Below are 19,174 nucleotides of genomic sequence, written 5' to 3'. Positions count from 1 at the left end.
GGAAAAAACAAACAAACAAACAAAAACATCCATCATTTGTCAGTTCTCTCTTCGTTGCGTGACTGTTCATCCCCTACTTCAGGACTTGAAAAACCAAAAGATAAAACCAGGTAAAGTTACAAAGAATGTAGCAAACTGATTCCAGCTATTTCAATAAACTTACTTTTCTTTCTTTAGAAAGGAAAGGTGTGCTCCTTCCCTGCTACAAGGAAAACCAAATGTCTGAAACTATCCTGAATTCCTCCTGTCACTGATTAATTTTATGCGTCCCTCACAACAATCTCCTATCAAGTTGGTGGCATTTTTTTTTTCCTTTGTGGTGCCACATATGAAGAAAGATTTCCTATATCAAGAAAATTGTAATCATTTTGCCTCAGATAGTTCACACTTCTGCAGCTGCTGTTTTCTGATGCTTTTAGTTAACCTACAGGAACTAGAAGGTACTACTAGAATTATTGTCTATCTGTCAAAGTTCCGTTCTCTGCTCCTGTAAGAAACTGGTACATTCAAAACTGAACAGAATCCTGTGTGCTGAAATATCTCACCCTTTTGAGTGAGTCTTATCTAAATATTATCTCACATTTTCCTGCAATACTCACAAGTATTTTAGCAATCCAGATGAAGGTTTTTTCTTTTATATACTTTGTTTTGTTTTGTTTCATCCTTAGTTACTAACCTTTGTCTTCAGCTTCCTTTGTTGGTTGAAAAGTATCTTATTAATCTATTATGTGAGAAGCATAATTCTTTCCTGGTTCCAGAGCAAATTATTCATGAAGAGAATAAATTAAAGTGCTTCTGGGGGGAAAGATCTGCTTTATAAACTACTCAGATATGTAATATATTATACGTCATTAATAAGACCATCAATAGCACTCAAAACTTTAAGTTATGTTGTTAGACATTCTTGTTTTCTTAGAGGTGTTAGCATCCTTCAACACAATGATTGTATTTTCTGTTAAAATATTCAAGAGGGGAAATAGCCTCTTCCGTATTCTAATATCTTCTCACTTCACACATAAATTAAGAAAAATATCAAAGTAAAGTGGTGAGGAGGCAATCATTCGATAGAAGTCTAATTTCCAGTTATGCCTTTTACTACAAATGTAGCAGAAGCAATTACCACACTCCTTTTCAGTTCCCTTCTCTTTGACAGCTACTGAGAATCTGTGTTTTTAGTTCAAACCTTTGTTAGAGGCTTAATGCTCTGAGACTGTATAATGTCAAAGGGGAATGGATAAAGTGTAGTGATGACTTATGATTAATACTTCTATTATCAGTAAAAATGATAAATATTTCTGATTAAGAAAATAAGGTTGTTTTAACAAAACATATTTCCCTGACAATGATGTCAGGAATTTGCCAGTTTTGCTTTAAATATTTTACGTTCTGTTTTCCAAGCCATTTCAAGAGCACTGGAAATATCTATAAATTAAAATGACACTGATTTTATCTTTCTGGCCTACCATCTCCACATCATAGGCTTTTTCTCTCACAAATCTTAAAACAAAAATATTACATCCAGAATATCCTGTAAATATTCACAGATGCATAGTTCTTCTTCATGGAAAAGGCTACGGGAAATTGCATAATTCAGATTACATTTTGAATCTCTGGTATCTCAATCTGGTAAATGGTAGAAATATTATAACGCAACACTCAGAAATATTAGAATCTAACTTCATATTGATTAAACTGAAACAAAATATGAATCAATAAACATAACTCGATACAATACAATAAAGAAGTTTTGACTTTATAGGACATTTAATCCAATCTCAATCATATATTAAGATTAAACTTTGTTATATAAATGTAGAAAATTTTCAAGTCCTTGAAATATTTAGTTCAGTTGTGTCCTATTTGACTGGGAAGAAATCAATGCTAAAGAAGAAAAAAATTATTTTATTATAACAGCATTTCCTGAACAAAAGGAAGAATCAATAACCTGTCAGTATATTTTCAAAAATCTTTGATAAAATGCAGTTATTGAGAACAAGACAAGACTCTTTTTCTTCCATAATCTCAAAAAGTTACTGCACAAAGCTGTCAACGATTTTTTATGCCCATTTTTTTTGTTATTATTTTAACTTGGCAAATGACAAACGAAAGGTCAATTGCTTGACGTTAGAATCTCTAAGAATCTAGTTTGTTTTTTTTTTAATTCTTTATGAAAAACATGTTGCTGTGTTCTGAGTGAAAAGTGCCATACTTTGATTTTCCTTAATGCATACATAAATGTAGGACAAAGAGGATGAGTGCACAGTATAAGAAGCAAGGATCCTGGTTTTTGTGTGATTGCAATGAACATTTGATGGTCCTTCTGAGAAGATCTAAAAACAATTCATGTTACATCATAGAGTAGACTGCAGATGTACTGTTGTTCCATCATATTTCTTAGAATGGGTGATATTTTATGGAGCATTAACTATGGGATGAATTCAGAGCCCTCTGAATTTTTTTCTCTCTATATATATATTTATTTTTCAACATGCTTTAATGCATTTTGTTTAAGCAAATGCTTTCTATTGATTTTATTCCATATTTGCCAAATGAGTACATTAAAATAAGGCTCTTGCACTGCAGAGCAAATGAGGTGCATATGTAGCTTGCCCCAAATATACAGATGCCCTCCATCTTCCTTGATGATAATCTCTACAAACACAAAATAATCATTTGTGTGTCTACAGAACAATACCTTACACTCCCACAAAATAAATAATAAGTCCTTAAAATCACTAGGATATTAACTCCAGAAATGAGGTAAAGAACAAGTTGGCACAGAAATGAATGAACAGCAAAAGGAGCACCAGGGAAAATGTAGGTATGCTTCTTAACGCTTATTACTCTGCTAATAGGGGATGCTGAGAAGTCAGAAGTGCTGAATGTCTTCTTTTCTTCCATCTTTTCTTCCAAGACTGCCCCTAGGAAATCCCTGATTCCTCAGGTAAGAGTGAGAGTCTGGAGGAAGGATGACTTCCCCTTGATCAACGAGGAGTTGGTCAGATTGTTTAGGTAAAATCAGTGTCCAAAAATCCATAGGCCTCAATGAATTTCACTCACAGAGGCTGAAGGAACTGGAAAAAGCAATTGCCAAACCATTCTGTTATCTTTGAAAGGTCTTTGTGAACAGGTGGTGTGCCTAAAGACTGGAGGATAGCCAATATTACCCCCATCTTCAAAAAGAGCAAGGAGGGCCAACTGCAGGCCAGTCAGCCTGGAAAGGTGATGGAACAACTTGTTCTGGATGTCATCTCAAAGCAATTCAGAACTGGCTGACTGGAGCTCAGAGGGTTGTTGTTAGTGGCTCAGAGTCTAGCTGGCAGCCTGTAACTAGCGGTGTTTCCCAGGGGTCAGTCCTGAGTCTGGTCTTATTCAATATCTTTATCAGTGGTCTGGATGTTAGAGTCCACCCTCAACAAGTATGCTGATGATATAAAGCTGGGAGGAATGGCAGACAAAGTAGATGTTTGTGCTGCCATTCAACAAGACCTGGACAGACTAGAGACTGGGGCAAAGAGGAACCTGAGAGCAAGTCTAGGGTTCTGCACCTGGACAGGAAAAACTGCATGCATTAGTACAGGCCTGAGAAGATGAAAATGATACTGGAAATGAACTCTGAGAAGGACTTAGAGGTCTTGATGGAAAACAAGTGTGCCGTGTGCCAGCAGTGTGTCCTTGTGGCCAATGATAAACTAGTGTGCATCGAGAAGAGTGTGGCCAGCAGGTTGAGGGAGGTGATCCTCCCTCTTTCCTCCCTCTCCCCTAGTGAGGTCACATTTGGAATACTGCGTCCAGTTCTGGGCTCCTTGATTTAAAACAATGAGGACCTTCTACAGAGTCCAGTGGAAGACCATGAAGATGATTGGGTGCCTGGAGCATCTCCCTTATGAGGAAAGGCTGGGAGACCAAAGACTTGTCAGTATGAAGAAGAAAAGGCTTAGAGGGGATCTCATCACTGTATATAAATATCTAAAGTTCAGGAGTCAAGTCATAGAATCATAGTATGATAGAATCACTAAGGCTGGGAGAGACCTCCAAGATCATCCAAATCCAACCGCCCACCTACTATTAATATAACCCTGCTAAACCATGTCCCTTGGTACTACATCGAAACATTTCTTCTAAATGTTTCTTGAACACCTCCAGGGACAGTGACCCAATCACATCCCTGTGCAACCCATTCCAGTGTCAGATAACTCTTTCAGAGAAATTATTTTTCCTAATATGCAGCCTGAACCTCCTCTGGAGCAACTTGAAGCCATTCCTTCTAGCTCTATCACTAGTGACAGGGGCCAGAGAAGCCAGACTCTCTTCAGGGTTTGGACTAGATAATCTCCTGAGATCTCTTTCAGCTCGTATGACTCTGTGATTCTGTGTGATTCTGTGAAAGATCATACACATATATATTAGAAATGATCATAATCCTATCTCAGAACTCTTAATTTTACTGAAATTAGCAAATCAACTGTGAGCATTCAGTGTTACTGTTTGAAGGCTAGCAGAATACACAGACAGAGGAGGTAACCATTTAAATAATCAGGAAATAAAGACATTTTTGATTTAGCTTTGTTGACATTTGGAATATTTAAAAACACTTTTATGTTTGTATATGTCATATGCTCTTAGTACTGCTACATCGTTCTCTACTTTGGACAGAGAAATCTGACCTTCTATTTTGATATAATTCACTCTACTCCAACTTCTCTATCCAAGGTCTCTGCTAATTGAAATTTAAATTAGGAATTTAGGAATTAAGAGGTGTTGCAAGGAATCTCAAAACTTCTTTACTATAAAGCCAAAGTATTAGTGTTGACAATGTTTTAAAATCTGTGTAACAGCAGCCAGAGTAGATTAGGAAGTCAAGAAAAACTAGTAGTCTGCACTAAATCATGTATTAATATTGTAAAAAGAATAAAGCTGATATAAATTATTTATATAATTTAGTCCAGAAAGTAATTCAAAATAATTGAGAAAAAAATGTTTATATTCTAAAAGGATTTTATTTGTAGTTTGGAGAACAAAACAGAATTTAATTCATAAAATATTGTACACAGTATGATAACAAAAGCCACTTCCATTTACCATGTTACTTAAAAGTGACATCTCTTGATTTGATGTGAAAGAACATGTAGAAATATCTTGCATCCTTGTATCAGCCTGCACATCTTGTTTAAAGAAATTATCTCTGTTAACTGTTATGCCCTGAAGACAAGAAGTGCCAAGTTTCATGTGCAGACTCCAGCTGGGATTCTCACCTTAGCTGAGCAGGGAGTAGACAGGTTTCAGGGAGGCAATGCATAGCCTCAGCTCACAGCTGGCCAAAATAGTGCGAGTGTGGTCTTCTGTAGACCAATTGATCTGTCAGTTTAGATCAGCAATGTTAGATAAAAGAAGGGCAAGACTATCATGAAACCTCAAGCAAATTACAAAGATATCCTCCAGCTGCAAATTTATCTCCCTATCTAGTAGTAACAGCTGGTGGTATAGTATTTGAGAGAGAAAACAGATAGCAAGCATATCATCCTGATAGACAACACTGGCTGTAGATAATCACATAGTTTAGAGTTTTGTGGTCTGCAAAAATATTTATCTCTTCAGAAAGGAGGCTGTATGGAGAACACTCCCTGCTCTAACTAATATACTTCATCAATATTAACTAAACAATTTTTTTCCTAACATCTGAAGACTGTGTGTTATTTTTTCAGCTGTGATTTAGACACTTAAACTGTACAATATTGATAGTCAAAGGAGTTTTGGCTCATATTTTGTTATGCTCTTCTGAATATTCTATCAGCCACATATTGTTCAAGTTTTATTTCAGTTTCTCATGGTGAAGATTTTACTTTGAAACAAATAAACAACAAACCAGTGAGTAATATTTAAAAAGCAATATTTTTTAACTAACAAGGCTCCTGAAAGTAACATTCTTTTTAATACTCCACACTTGAAGGTTGAATAATAATAGTTAACTGTATTTTGGTTTATCTTGATTAAACAGGGAATTCATTAGAGGCATACAATTTCAATAGTACTTGTATTTATTAAGCAACTTGAATGAGATGTTTAATTTCATCGAGATCTTAGAATAGCTAAGAGAACATACATTTATTTAAACTTGCTACTACATTGGGAATACATACTATTTACAAATGTATCACAGCTTGGAAGTTTCAGCTCACACACTACTTTCCAAAAGTTACAGTAGGTATTTACTTACAAACAGAGGTGCATTAGAGACAAATTTGTTAATGTGAATATACCTCTTTGAAAACTTTGACCTTAATACAAATACGAAATATTACTCATTCTGGACAGATGACAAGATGCAGTGTTCCATTGTTTTACTAACTAGTTACGTAAATTGAAACTATGTTCACATACTTCACATACTCAAGATCTTCACAAACATAGCCATAGCTTTTCCTGTTACTTTTACTGCCTTCTAGCTTTTTTCTTTCTTTCTTTTTTTTTTTTTGTTTTTTTTTTTTCCTTCTTTACATTTGAGAATTTTGTTAAAATAATTTCCATCCATTTTCGTAATAGTGTCAGGTTACCTAATCTCAATCTCTCATTGAATTAATCCAGATAAAAATCCAAACTGTAATGTCTGTAATAAAATAGTACATACGTGGAGGTCATGTGTTTCTGTTTTGTTTTGTTTTGTTTTCCCACTTAAAGCCATTCAGTTTTCTATACTGTTCATACTGAAGCCTTTTCAGTGGCTGCTATTTTTGCCTTCATTTGCTTATCTTATATTAAAAGTAGTTCTCACTGCATTTTCCACATTACTTTATACCTTTTATCTTCTTTTTTGTTTTGTTTTTTGTTTTTTGTTTTTTTTTGTAAAATTGGTCCTTCACAATTTGAAAAATGTGAGGAGGCAAGCAATTGTGATTGGAAAGAGACCTGATTTTAACAAGCTAACATAAAAATCCTGCTTCAATAATGTCAAGAGGAAAATTACTTGTGATTTTAATACAGAAATTGTTTGCCAGCAACTCTTAAGTTGGCACACTATTTTTTTAAGGCAGCTGACTCTCTAAGTATCTCTAAAGTCATCCCGTGGTTCAACTCACCCTGTTTCTTCCTCATCTGCTTGGGTTTTATGTTAAAATGGAGAGACACTGGAATGAGGACATTTTCATATTTCAAATTTTACATGGAGTATCACAAGGTTCATAATGTGCAACATTGCTAGTTATTCCTTCTAAAATTCCAGTATAAATTATTTGGCCTCATAGGCTTCTTTCACCTTGTTACCTCTTTTTATAGAAATACATTAAATGTATGTTTTGCAGAAGAACAGAGACAAATAGAGACATTAAATACTTTACCTAATTTTGTCATGGATCAAATTTGTGTGATGAACAGAAATTACCAGATGAAACATCTTGGATTTCAAATATCGTTTACATATGTATCTGAGGATAGGCCACTCCTTAAATTTTTATTCCTTGCAGATTTATAAACTTCTGCAGTGTATACTTAAATGGATTATTTTCTGTGTGAATCAGTTCTAAGGCTGACAAAGTATGAGACACAAATTGAGTCAGTTATAATTCACCTATATTTTACTCCAACTCCACTCCCCAAACTTTTAGTACATGTCATAAATATTAATAACAGAGTGACTTCAAAGATATTACTGATAGAAAGCCATAAAGTTCAATTATTTTAATTACCTTTCTTCAGAAAGATTTTCAGAACACTATTGGGTCAATTTTTTTCCTCTTTAAAAATATAAATAATATTTAAATTGCATTTTCATTAAAACAGCGCAATTTCATTTAGGAGTTCAATGTCCTTATTAAGAAAAATTAACATAAAAAAAAAAAACCAGTAAATTTGAATAATTATGTTAATATAAAATTCAAACCATGGCAAGAAAACCAGGAAATGAATAGCACTATGTTTTTAACATCTCCTGTATCCATAAATATTCTTTCTTTGAAAAACAATAGTGAAAAGTCAGATATTTTAACAGGGTAATGATCTTTGATTACCGTGAAGCTTTTCCCAGGGAAAGGCTGTAGGAAGGTCTGTAGAAAATTATCAGCAGCAGACTCAGTTCAACAGTGTACATAGTGAATGTGAACTTCAGCTTCATCATACAGTTTCCCTTTGACTTGATAAGATGTTACAGGGAGATGGTCAGTTGTTTTAACTCCATTCGTGGTCGCTTTTGCTTTCTGAATCTTGCTCTTTCTGTTGTCGAGCTATCTCTTTCTTGACTTTCTCTTCAAAGGAGAATAAGATTAAGTGCAAATGTTCGCATTTTTTCCCACTTGGAATGCAGCAGAACTCTTAAGTGTGGGGGTGAACCATGGAAAGATCTTCAGGTCAGGGTTAAATATAGTGGAAAACTCCTTATATTGTGATTAGAAGAAGAGCTGACAAGAAAGGGAACACTTAACATGAAAATGAAGGTTAGATAATCAAGAAGGCAGAGGAAGTTGGAAAATACTGCATATAGACGGAAAAAGAGAGATTTACAGATTATAATATATTGGCAGTCTAACTTCAGCTAATTTTCACTCGTGTTTCCTGGGAAGATTTAATAAAGATAAATATTAGAGAAACTTAGTATTTTCAATGTAGAAATGTGACCACAAGAAGAGATATTTGCAGATAGAAGTAAATTATTTATTCATAATTATATAGAATGAGTTTAATTCTGAGTTAAAATTATGAGATAATGAATGAGATATCCAAATAAGTTGTGTAAATCCTACTGATTTCATATGAGTTAAAATTTTCACCTTCTATTTCTGTTTTCTGTTTGAATTTTATTCATAGTAATATGGTCATCACAGCAAATAGCTCTTCCACAACATTCCAAAGAAACAGTAAGTATGTACTTCTCCCTTGAAAGACTCTTAAGTGCTAGGAAATGTTACATGACATCTAAAAAAAATTCAGAGATTGGCAAAGAAAATATCAAGAATAATAACTTTATGTGAGTGTGTTCTGTATTTAATTATTTTTCCTTTTCTAATTGTGCTGGTTGTTCACTATGAGACATCTTTTAGCATTATGCTTAAGTGTTCACAGCATTACACAGCTAAACTATGTGAACTAATAATAATAATTGAACCATGTCACAAGGAATTCACAGATTCCCTAATCATAAAGGAAAAAGTCCTTAAGCACTTAGAATCATAAAATCATAGAATCCTTAGAGTTGGAAGGGACATCTGAAGGCTATCTAGTCCATCTACCCTGCAATATACAGGGACACCACAGCTAGATGAAATTGCTCAGGGCTTTATCTAGCCTCACTTTGAAAGTCTCCAGGGAAGCGGCATCAACCACATCACTAGGCAACCTGTTCCAGAGCCTCTCCACCCACACTGTAAATGGCTTTTTCCTGATATCTAACCTAAATCTACCCTCTTTGAGCTTGAAGTTATTTCCCCTTGTTCTATCACCACAGTCCCTGTTAAAGAGTATGTCCTCTTCCTTCCCGTATCTTGTAGCTTGCCTTTAGATACTGAGAGGCTGTTATTAGGTCCCCTTGCAGCCTTCTCTTCTCCAGAATGAACAGCCCCAGCAATCTTGACCTGTCCTCATAGGAAAGGTGTTCCGTTTCTTGGACCATTTTTGTGGCCCTTCTCTGGACGTGCTCTGACAGGTCTACGTCTCTCCTGTACTGAGTGCTCAACGTCTAGATGCAGTACTCCAAATGAGGCCTCACCAGCGGAGAGTAGAGAGCTCTCTTGATCTGTTGGCTATACTTCTTTTGATGACTTGTTCATGGAGAAATAGCATCTGAATGGGAAAAAAAGTAATGACAAAGGATTTTTTTTTAACTTAATATTTACTTATGTTTCCTCTAATGACAACAGAATGTATTTTTTTTCCTATAAAGAAAAGCAACATGCACTGAATTGCTCAGACATTTTGAAGTCATATAGAAACTTCTGCTTTTGACAAAAAGGAGTGTCTGCTTCTTCTGAATTTGAAGTTCTTAGATGGTTCTGAAGCTTTCTGTGGGCTAAAAAATGTCTACTGTGTCTCAATTATGTGACTAATACATATTGTTCTACTTTACGATACAATTTTTTAGCTGATTTATGGTGGGAGGCTTTAAGATTTCTAAATCCAGTCATTTTGAAGCAAGAAATTTAATCTTTGTTTTCCCAAACTAGTTACTACAAGAAGCCAAGGCAAACTGCTTTCTGTTGCTTCTGCCTCCTGTTTCAGAGGTTACACTGACTTCACTCAGCTGGGAAGTCAGATTTTCCCATCTGCCCTTTGCATATTAAGGCTCAGGTATCCTTGACCAGAAACTTTTTATCTCCAGCATCCTCATCACTTAGTTCTAAAGTTTATTCCTTCACATAAACACTCCAGCAAGTGAGCTAGGAAGTGTTTTTCTTTTCCATTTTGTCATTTCTCATGAAAATGGCTATAATCCCTGCTGTAAATATCGCTTTATACTAAATTAGTTTGAAGGTTTTGTACGTGAATCTGACCGCACTCACCTAAATCTTGTAGATCAACCTGTTAATTTTGCTCAAGTGATATTAGTCATGTTTAATCCTTAAACATACTAATTACAGTCCTATAGCCCATTTCGTTTCACATATTTGTGCACACAGGTTTTGTCTTAATATAGGCTGAGTATGCCTCATGGATTTAGTGCATCCAGGTGCACAGATAGAATTAAAAGGGAAAAAAATGTGCAAATCATAATAGGGGCCTTGATCTGAGATGATTCTGAGGTATATGAAGAGGCTTGTGACTAAAACTTGAGTCATTATGAGTATAGTGCTTCTTGGGATGAAATGATCAGAGTAACTATAACTCTTTATTGCCTCACCTAAAATGGGATTTACACCATCTGAATGCAACCATATTTTTATTTCCTGAAATATTCTAGGATGTATAATTACTACTAAGGAACTGTCAGAGCCTGTCTTTCTCTGTTTCTTGCAATTCTGAAACAGAACTGTATAACCTTAAGTTTAGATTACATCAACATTACTACTGGTCCTATTAATTTATTAAAACCTAGAATTTTACTCTGCTTAAAGTGTTATCCTCCTTTACCAGTCCCATTTTTAACTTTTTCATCTTCTATCTAAATAACTTACATGAAAATACTATGATATCATTATATGTATTGGAATATGAATATGGATTAAGATTTTCCCTTTTGCGTGTGTTTTTATATAACTTATTCCATAGTCTTGCTTCTAAGATAAATAATGTATGAGCTTCTTTAGAAACATTCATTCTTTCCTCCTTTGAATGCAAACTTCTGCTTTATCGTCTATTTTGCCATTAACAATGCACAGAAATGGCTATTTGTTATAAAGCTATTTGTAGTTCTTGTACAGCTTAAAACTGATGGTCATGTTGATTGAACATTTTAATAATATTCATAATTAAAATGTAGGTAATGTATGACTACTGCCATAATGAGAGAGACATTCTAATCCTTCACTGTGAAAAGCTATATATTTTTTCCTTCAAATTAAAGCCAGACATACTATGCAAGGTTATTTTCTATTCAGAAAATGGAAGAATATTTCATGTAGTAATTTTTCAGTGAAAGCTAACAGCTTTTTTTCTTTTTTTTTTCTTTTTTTTTTTAATGAGTAATGAATATGATGGAGGTTTTTTTATTTGTATTGTACCTAGCATTTAACACAATGAACCTCAATCTTGATAGGGACATAGACTGTGATAGCGGTATAAATATTTAATCATGTTAATTAAGTGTAAAAATAGGAAGTCAAGTAAACTCATTGTATATGGAGTCTGTTATGCTGGATGAAACAGGATCCAGCTAAAAATATACCAGAAAGATGTAAAATTGAAAGCTAAGAAATAATAATAATAAAAAGAAATAGCTATTTGAGGTCAACATTTTACTTTTGCTTATTTAAATCTAAGTAAAGTCCCTCCAGTACATTGAAGTACTAAGCAGGTACAGCTATTTAATGTAGCAAGCAGCCCATTAAAAAAGTCCTAGTTCTGTTATATCCCATAGTGGTAGAGAATGCTGGCAAAATGTGACATCAGAAATGACTGCTGAGAGACTGAGTGAAAGAAAAGGGAGCAGGAACTGAAAGGCCAGCCACTAACAAGAATATGTAGTCAGTTCATTTTTGCAAGAAAAAAAATACATTCTATAAATAAATCTAAATGTGTAACAACAAAAGAAATATTAGAGAAAAGTAATAAATAAAACAGAATAAATAAACAGCAGATACATTTTAATGAACTTTTACAATTATTTTTGTCTTCACTTTGGGGTTTGTTGGGAGGTGGTGATGAATGGGAATATAATCGTTACTCCTGGACAAGCAATGTCTGAGGCTGTATACAACTATTTTATGTTTATCTCCCCTTCACCCTTCCCCTCTCCCTCTAGCCCCCCCAAAAATTTAATTAATTTTATGTGGTTATTCAGCTGAACCTGTTGTCTACTGTAGTTTTAGGAGGTTCAACTGCAAGTTCTCTGCAAGGATGCATTACTTGTACCAAGTAGTCCCACAAGTAAGTTGGGTGTTTGAGGATAGCTGAGATGCCCTGGACTCTGGCCAGCTTCCCTTACATGCCATTTTAGAGCGTCACACAAGTAGTTTATCCTATCTGCCAGACTTCTGCAGAAGTTTCAAATACCTCAGAATATCTCAAATAATACTCGCCGCTTATGTGTAGGAAGTGCATCAAGCCATAGATGACCTCCACCTATAATGGGTGGTTACAAAAGAGGTTATATATGCATAGTGAGCTACACTTACAGATCTTGAAGTACCACCCACTCCAGATACCTAGATGTTTACCTCTGAGCTAGTTAGGTGGATCACAAGTTCTTTGCCTAAACATGACAACACAAAAGCACGTGAGATTTCCTGGGCTATCAGGCCTGACAAAGTGGACGCTCTGATCCACTAAAGTATCAAGATGGCGTGAGGTGGGATACTTCAGAGTACCTCCATAGCATTTGTGATTTGTATGAGGATCAGTGTGTCAAGCAAATAACCAGCTAAGCAGGAGAAATAGATGCTGCTTGAGAATGATTTATTGAATTCTCAGTTATTCAAAGCAGTTCACATTGGCCGTCTCCAGTAACACTAGAGTGAGTCTAATTGACTAGCTGCAATGTAAATATCCATACTGAAAAGTTACATACAATGATTCTAATTCCTTTTTGAGGAAAAAATTGTTCACTTCAAATTCAGCGTAAAGAAAACTGGCTGTAGGACAGTACACAAAAAGGAAAAACACTGTAATGTGTGAAAGTGGCAGAAAGCATTCATTTTGACTGTTTTATAGACTTCTGCTTAAAGCTACCCTCTCTATCACATTTCATTAATCAAAGTTTTGCTTTTATTCAGCATTAAGAAAAAATACACTCTCATGTTTTTAACATATTCTGGAAATATAATAAAAGAGATAGTTACTTAGAATAGCATTAAACTCTTTCATAAAATGTAAATTATAAATCTCCATCCAATAGACTAATCACTATGCATTAAACATATTTTCTGATAAGCAAGGAAATTGCGGAGTGAGATACAGATAGATATGATTAACAGAATGCAGAAAAATGTCAGGGGGGGAGGGAGGTGGGGAACATATTTCTAAAGAGGCTCTAATCATAGGGTTTTAGAAGAAATCCTTTTTACAGAATATTAATTGCACTTCAAAGCACATTTTCCTGATCATCAAAATAATTCTGTTTATTATATGTATGGTCTGTTATTATCTTTAATAATAGGGTGTGAAAACTATCAGAAAAGAGACGGAGTATTTTATAATGCTTCTGAATATAAACAGTTTATAAACCACATTTTTGGGTGAATTTTTAATAAATAAAAATAATTTGAAAAATTGTTCTTGACTATAGCTATTAAAATTACCTTAGAGCTTGATTGCCTGAAAGTTTGTTCATGTAGATGGAAGACTTTTTTTGTCTCATTCTTTTCAAATAAGCATTTTCCTTTGTCTGAGCTTCTGCTGTTTCATTTCTTTCTCAGCTAGTTTAATGTAGGTTATCACGTATTGAGAATATTGTTTAATTACTTCATTGTTAATACAATTTGCACTGACAGAAATTATTGTGAACTATTTGAGGCTGAGAGAACAGGAATCTTTTTCATAGACCAGTTTTAGAAAGCAGGAGAAGAGTGGCCCAGCAACCCTTTCATTTATGTGCCTAAACCCCCCAGAAGCTGGGGGATTCCCCTATGAAATGAATTTTTATGGCAAATTCTGCAAGTATGAGTCATTTTCTTCTTTAAGCTCTTAAAAGACCTCATGATATGATTCTCATTGAGACTTCCATCATCAAGGTTTACCTGCATGTAAATAAGTATGACTTCTGAGAAAAACGTAGTATTATTTTGTAAAAATATTTGATGTTAAGGGACTTTTGGAGAAGCAGTAACTTAGACTCAAATGCAAGCTAACGTATATATTCTTAAACAATAGAGTAATATGAAAATATACCAAGTAATAAACATGTATGATTTTTTATTCTCAGTGACCTCCAAAACTTAGAGAATTATGGAAACATATGAACATATTTGCATATGCTTTATCATGTAATCAATGAATAAAATATAGAAACAGCTACTCAAGCTCAGGAACTTCTCTCCAAGTTTAAACTCAACCCCAAGGCTTACCTCATTCTTAGTTGTATAATAGATGTGTCTGCACTAGTGTTTTAGTTTAGATTTAGAGTGAGCTTTTGAAGTGAATTGTACAATTTTCTCTGCTTACAGGAATTTGTCTCAGAAGAATCTCAGCTTACACACTCAGCATTATTTTCATGTTGAATTAAATGTAAATATGTGTTCCTATGGCTAGCAGGCTTTCATGACCAAAAGAGAATAACTAAGAAACACTCATCACTTCCCTGCCATATGCCCACCCTGGGTATATATATAATGGGGACATTGATTTCTTAGACCTATAGGATTTGAATCTACAGACACACTCATTCAGGAATTCATCAATTTCTAATGCATTCACTGACACAGCTTTCACATGAAAGATGGAATACTGCTAGTTGCTTATTCTTATCTATTTATCTATATCTGTTTCTTAAGATTCTCAGGAATCTCTCAGTCCTTGTTGTGGTATACACTCTCAGGTCATGACCACCCACTCATACTAGGGTGTGCTCTGCCTCCTTGGACAAAGGAAGAGCTGCAGAACAAGTATTAAGAAAAAGCAAACAAGTTGTCTTCCACTTGCATCACTATATTCTAGTAAAGAAGAATGGTGCACATTAACTTCTGGAAAAACAAGTCTATCTGTTGCTACTTGTGACTCCCTTGTCCCCACTAGCGTTTTCCAAAACAGAACTTCTCAAAGTGAAAAAGAATGTAGGACATTTTGACTGACTTTTGTGCAAGGGCTGGTCTCCCAGAAGAGATATTTTCTTCTTCCTGCATGTTTCCTTTTTCCTACAAAACAGTTTTGTGGAGAATTCAGGAGATATTATTTAGAGGCCTAAATTTGTCAGGTAGACCACTTATCAAATAAGGAATTAGCTGAATGATCACACTCAAATAGTTGCAATCAGTGGCTTGATGACCACACGGAGATCAATGCTGAGTGAGGTTCCTTGGAGTTCAATACTGGGACCAGTGATGTCTGTTGGTAATATGGACAGTGGGATTAAGTGCACCCTCAGCAAGTTTGCTGAAGAAACAAATCTGAGTGATGTGTTCACCACACTGGAGGGAAGGGGTACCATACAGAGGAACCATTACAGGCTTGAGGTGGGCCAGTGGGAACCTCATGAAATTCAGCAAGACAGAGTGCAAGATTAGATATCTGGATCAGGCCTGTCTCAAATACAAGCTGGGTGGAGAATGAAATAAGAGCAGTCCTGATGACTGGAGGTTGTTTAGTTAGAAGCTCAGCATGAGTTGGCGATGTGCAATTGTAGACCAGAAAGCCAACTGTATATCAACATGGTGAGCAGGTTGAGGGAGGTGATTTTCTTGCTCTGTTTCTCTCTCAAAAGACCTCATCTCAAGTACTGCATTCAGCTCTGTGTCTCCTGACATAAGAGAGACATGGATCTGTTGGAGTGGGTACTGAGAAGGGCTGCAAAGATGATCACAAGGTTGGAGCACCTCTCCTACAGAGACAGAGTGAGAGATATAAAATTATTTAGTCTGGAAAAGAAAAGGCTCTAGGGAAAAATCAGTTTGTAAAAGGAGCTTAAAACCAGGAAGCAGAGCACAATCTGACAGTGGTGAGACAATGGGAATTGTTTTAAAGAGGGAAGATTTAATTTAGATGTTAGGATGAAATTTTTTACTCAGAGGGTGGTATGGCACTGACACAGGCTGCTCAGAGAAACTGTAGATGCCCCATCCCTGGAGGTGTTCAAAGTCTGCTTTGATGGGGCCCTAGATGAAGTGATCTAGTGGGGTGATGATCCTGTCCTGGGCACAGAGGTTGGATCTTGATGATCTATATGGTCTCTGACAATCCAAGCCATTCTATGATTCTATTATATGATATTTGTGAACTGTTTCAATTTTAATAACAGCAATTATTGTGAGTTAAAAATATAGTCAGACTCGTGTATGTTGTACGAATTCCAAAAGTTACAAAAAATAATCTTACTGGTCAACTACTAAAAACTAAAACTTGTATGATGCTCAGAAATAGAACCATTAAAGGGATTAACATCTAGTTATTTGCTTAGTGTTATTTAAATAATAAAATTGATCTAGTTTGCACCTATATATTAGACTCAAATTCTAGTTTCTAATCTGAATTAAATAGTTAGTAATTTCACATGTGTTTTTCTCTCCCTGAATTTCTATCCTCTTTGAAACATCCTTTTTTATTGTTGTTGTTGTCTTTAAACATATTGTAGCAATGAACTGAAGTTGCCTTTTGGAAATATCACAGCAATGCAGTGTAATATTCAATGGGTTTACATTTACCGTGGAAGAATTAAAGGAAATGTGTAAGGAAAAAATAATTTAGACCCTCTGAAGAAATATATGTAACCAATTCCTCATCTGATTATGCATCACAGATTATTTTATGTCTTATTTCTACAGTAAAAAAAAAAAAAAAAAAAAAAAAAAAGTAGAATTACTGGGCATTTAAAAAAAAAAACAAACAAAACTTTATTTAATTTGGAGTTCAGTGTTCCTTAGAAAGTTTCATCTGATTTTTGTTTGTTTGTTTGTTTGTTTTGTTTTATTTTGTTTTGTTTTCAAACAGAAGAATCTTCTGAGGAAAAAAAAATCTAAATATGGGAGACAATCCCACTAAACTTTTAGTACTGTGCTTCTCTTCATCGTTCCTTCCCTCTGCAACTGAATCTATTTGGTTTTTGTTTTATTTATATTTTTCTGCACCTAGCTGCTTGGCCCAAAATACTTAAATTTACAAATTTCCAAGTTTATTCCTTTACTCAGAGTTAGTATTTTTATTGTGGAAGATGCCATTAAGAAAGCAATTTTGATCCCCTTATATATCAGAAAGATCTGAATTTTTTTATCATTCTTCCACCTTACTGTAAAAAATGAACCCTAAAGATTATCTTCATAGTCTGAACTGTATAGAAAGTTTCAGTATCTTGAGTACCTAAATAATATCTACACAGTGTCATAAATTTCTCTGCATTTCAAATTACATATTCTACAAACACAGTAAGAGAAATGCAGAGCCACATAATCCCTTAGAATCAATTGCCTGAAAAGACTGTAATTAGATATAAACTGGAATAGACGTGTAATGAACCATCTTCTGAATGCCTTTAGATCTGCTTAGGTTGTGGGTTGATATACTGATAAAGATAAATGTAGGGTGTTCCCCCCACCCTCTTTTTAAATACTTTTGCTAGTTTCTAACTTCAATTGAGTCCAGAAGGAAGTAGAAATGTTCTACTGTGGTTAATTCTACTCCTATTATTACAGAGAACACTGTTAGATTTCAGTATGTACTGTTTTATGAGTCGATGGTATAGGATTTGACTAGGCAGAATACTAAACATAATTTAATAGTATCAAGGTTGAACACAAAATGTCTAAACTACTGATAATTTCATTGCGAAGAAGTTGACAATAGTATTTCACAAATTCAAAATACAAGCTTCTGAACCATGAGTAGAATATTAAAAATACAAATGTGTTAAACTTTTCCATGGAAAAGATATTTCATTATAATGCATTCTTTTACAGTGATCTGATTTCTGACCCTGCGATTTGAAAGTGTAGATAGAATTAAAATTTTGTTTTAACCTGTCCTTTGAGAACTACTCTAGACGGTTTGAGCAATTTACTTAGAATTTTCTGGAAACACATATCTGAAAGTGGATAATGACATTAAGCAAAGCAAATTAGAATATTGAAAAACTAGACAGGAAAATGTGGAAGGACTAGCTGAACCATGAACCATAAATAACTGGATGCTTGTAAAAACCATATCCATTCCACGAGTCAGTGGTTTCACAGTATTTAGTCTTTTTATACACTTGTTAGTGTCTACTTGCATTGCTATTTAGATAACCAAGCTCATTTTTCATAATGAGGGAATACTGTCATGAAAAATTGGTTAATCTATACCAGCAAAAACCATACTTTCAGTACTGAGGTTCAGGACTGGGACACATTCTGTACTAATACCATTACAGAATCCATAGCCACGATACATTTAATGTCTCCATGAATTAATAATTTATCTGAACTCTAATCTTTCATATTTTTAGGATTTATGAACTGTGGACATTTATTTATCACAAAAGTTTATTCGAATGACAACAATGTGCTCTATTACCCACTTGTCTTGCCCCAGTTTATAAGAGGGAGAGGAGGTTCTTTGATATATGTATACCTGGCATGAGATTAAGAAACAACAGTTCAAATGCTGACCAGTTTATTACACATCCTAATCATTCAGGGAGAAGGGGAAGGGAAGAAGGGCAATAGAAAAGATAGGAAATAGAAGCAAGGAGTAAGGGAAGAAGGGCAGCAGAAAAGATAGGAAATATAAGCGAGGAGTCTCTATAGGAAGCAAGAGGGAGATAGTCACCACCATGGGTCCAGCATGGTTTGTAGTTCAGTCACTGATCTTCAGTAGTGGTAGGTTGTTGGGCATTGTTCTGTTGAAGATGACGGCAATAACTGCAATGACTGCAATGATTGCAACGGCAGTACAAACTTATTTATAAGTCCAG

The 19,174-nt window shown here is 34.8% G+C and overlaps 1 protein-coding gene across 1 annotated transcript in view; it reads left to right on the top strand.

Annotated features, from left to right (window-relative positions):
• The window catches only part of LOC427873 (MGAT4 family member C), a 119,808-nt gene that overhangs the window by 17,423 nt on the left and 83,211 nt on the right, over positions 1-19,174 (top strand). The window lies entirely within an intron of this gene.

The sequence above is a fragment of the Gallus gallus genome, chromosome 1 (genome assembly GCF_016699485.2).
Source record: "Gallus gallus isolate bGalGal1 chromosome 1, bGalGal1.mat.broiler.GRCg7b, whole genome shotgun sequence".
NCBI lineage: Eukaryota > Metazoa > Chordata > Aves > Galliformes > Phasianidae > Gallus > Gallus gallus.
This window is presented reverse-complemented; position numbering and strand designations above follow the sequence as displayed.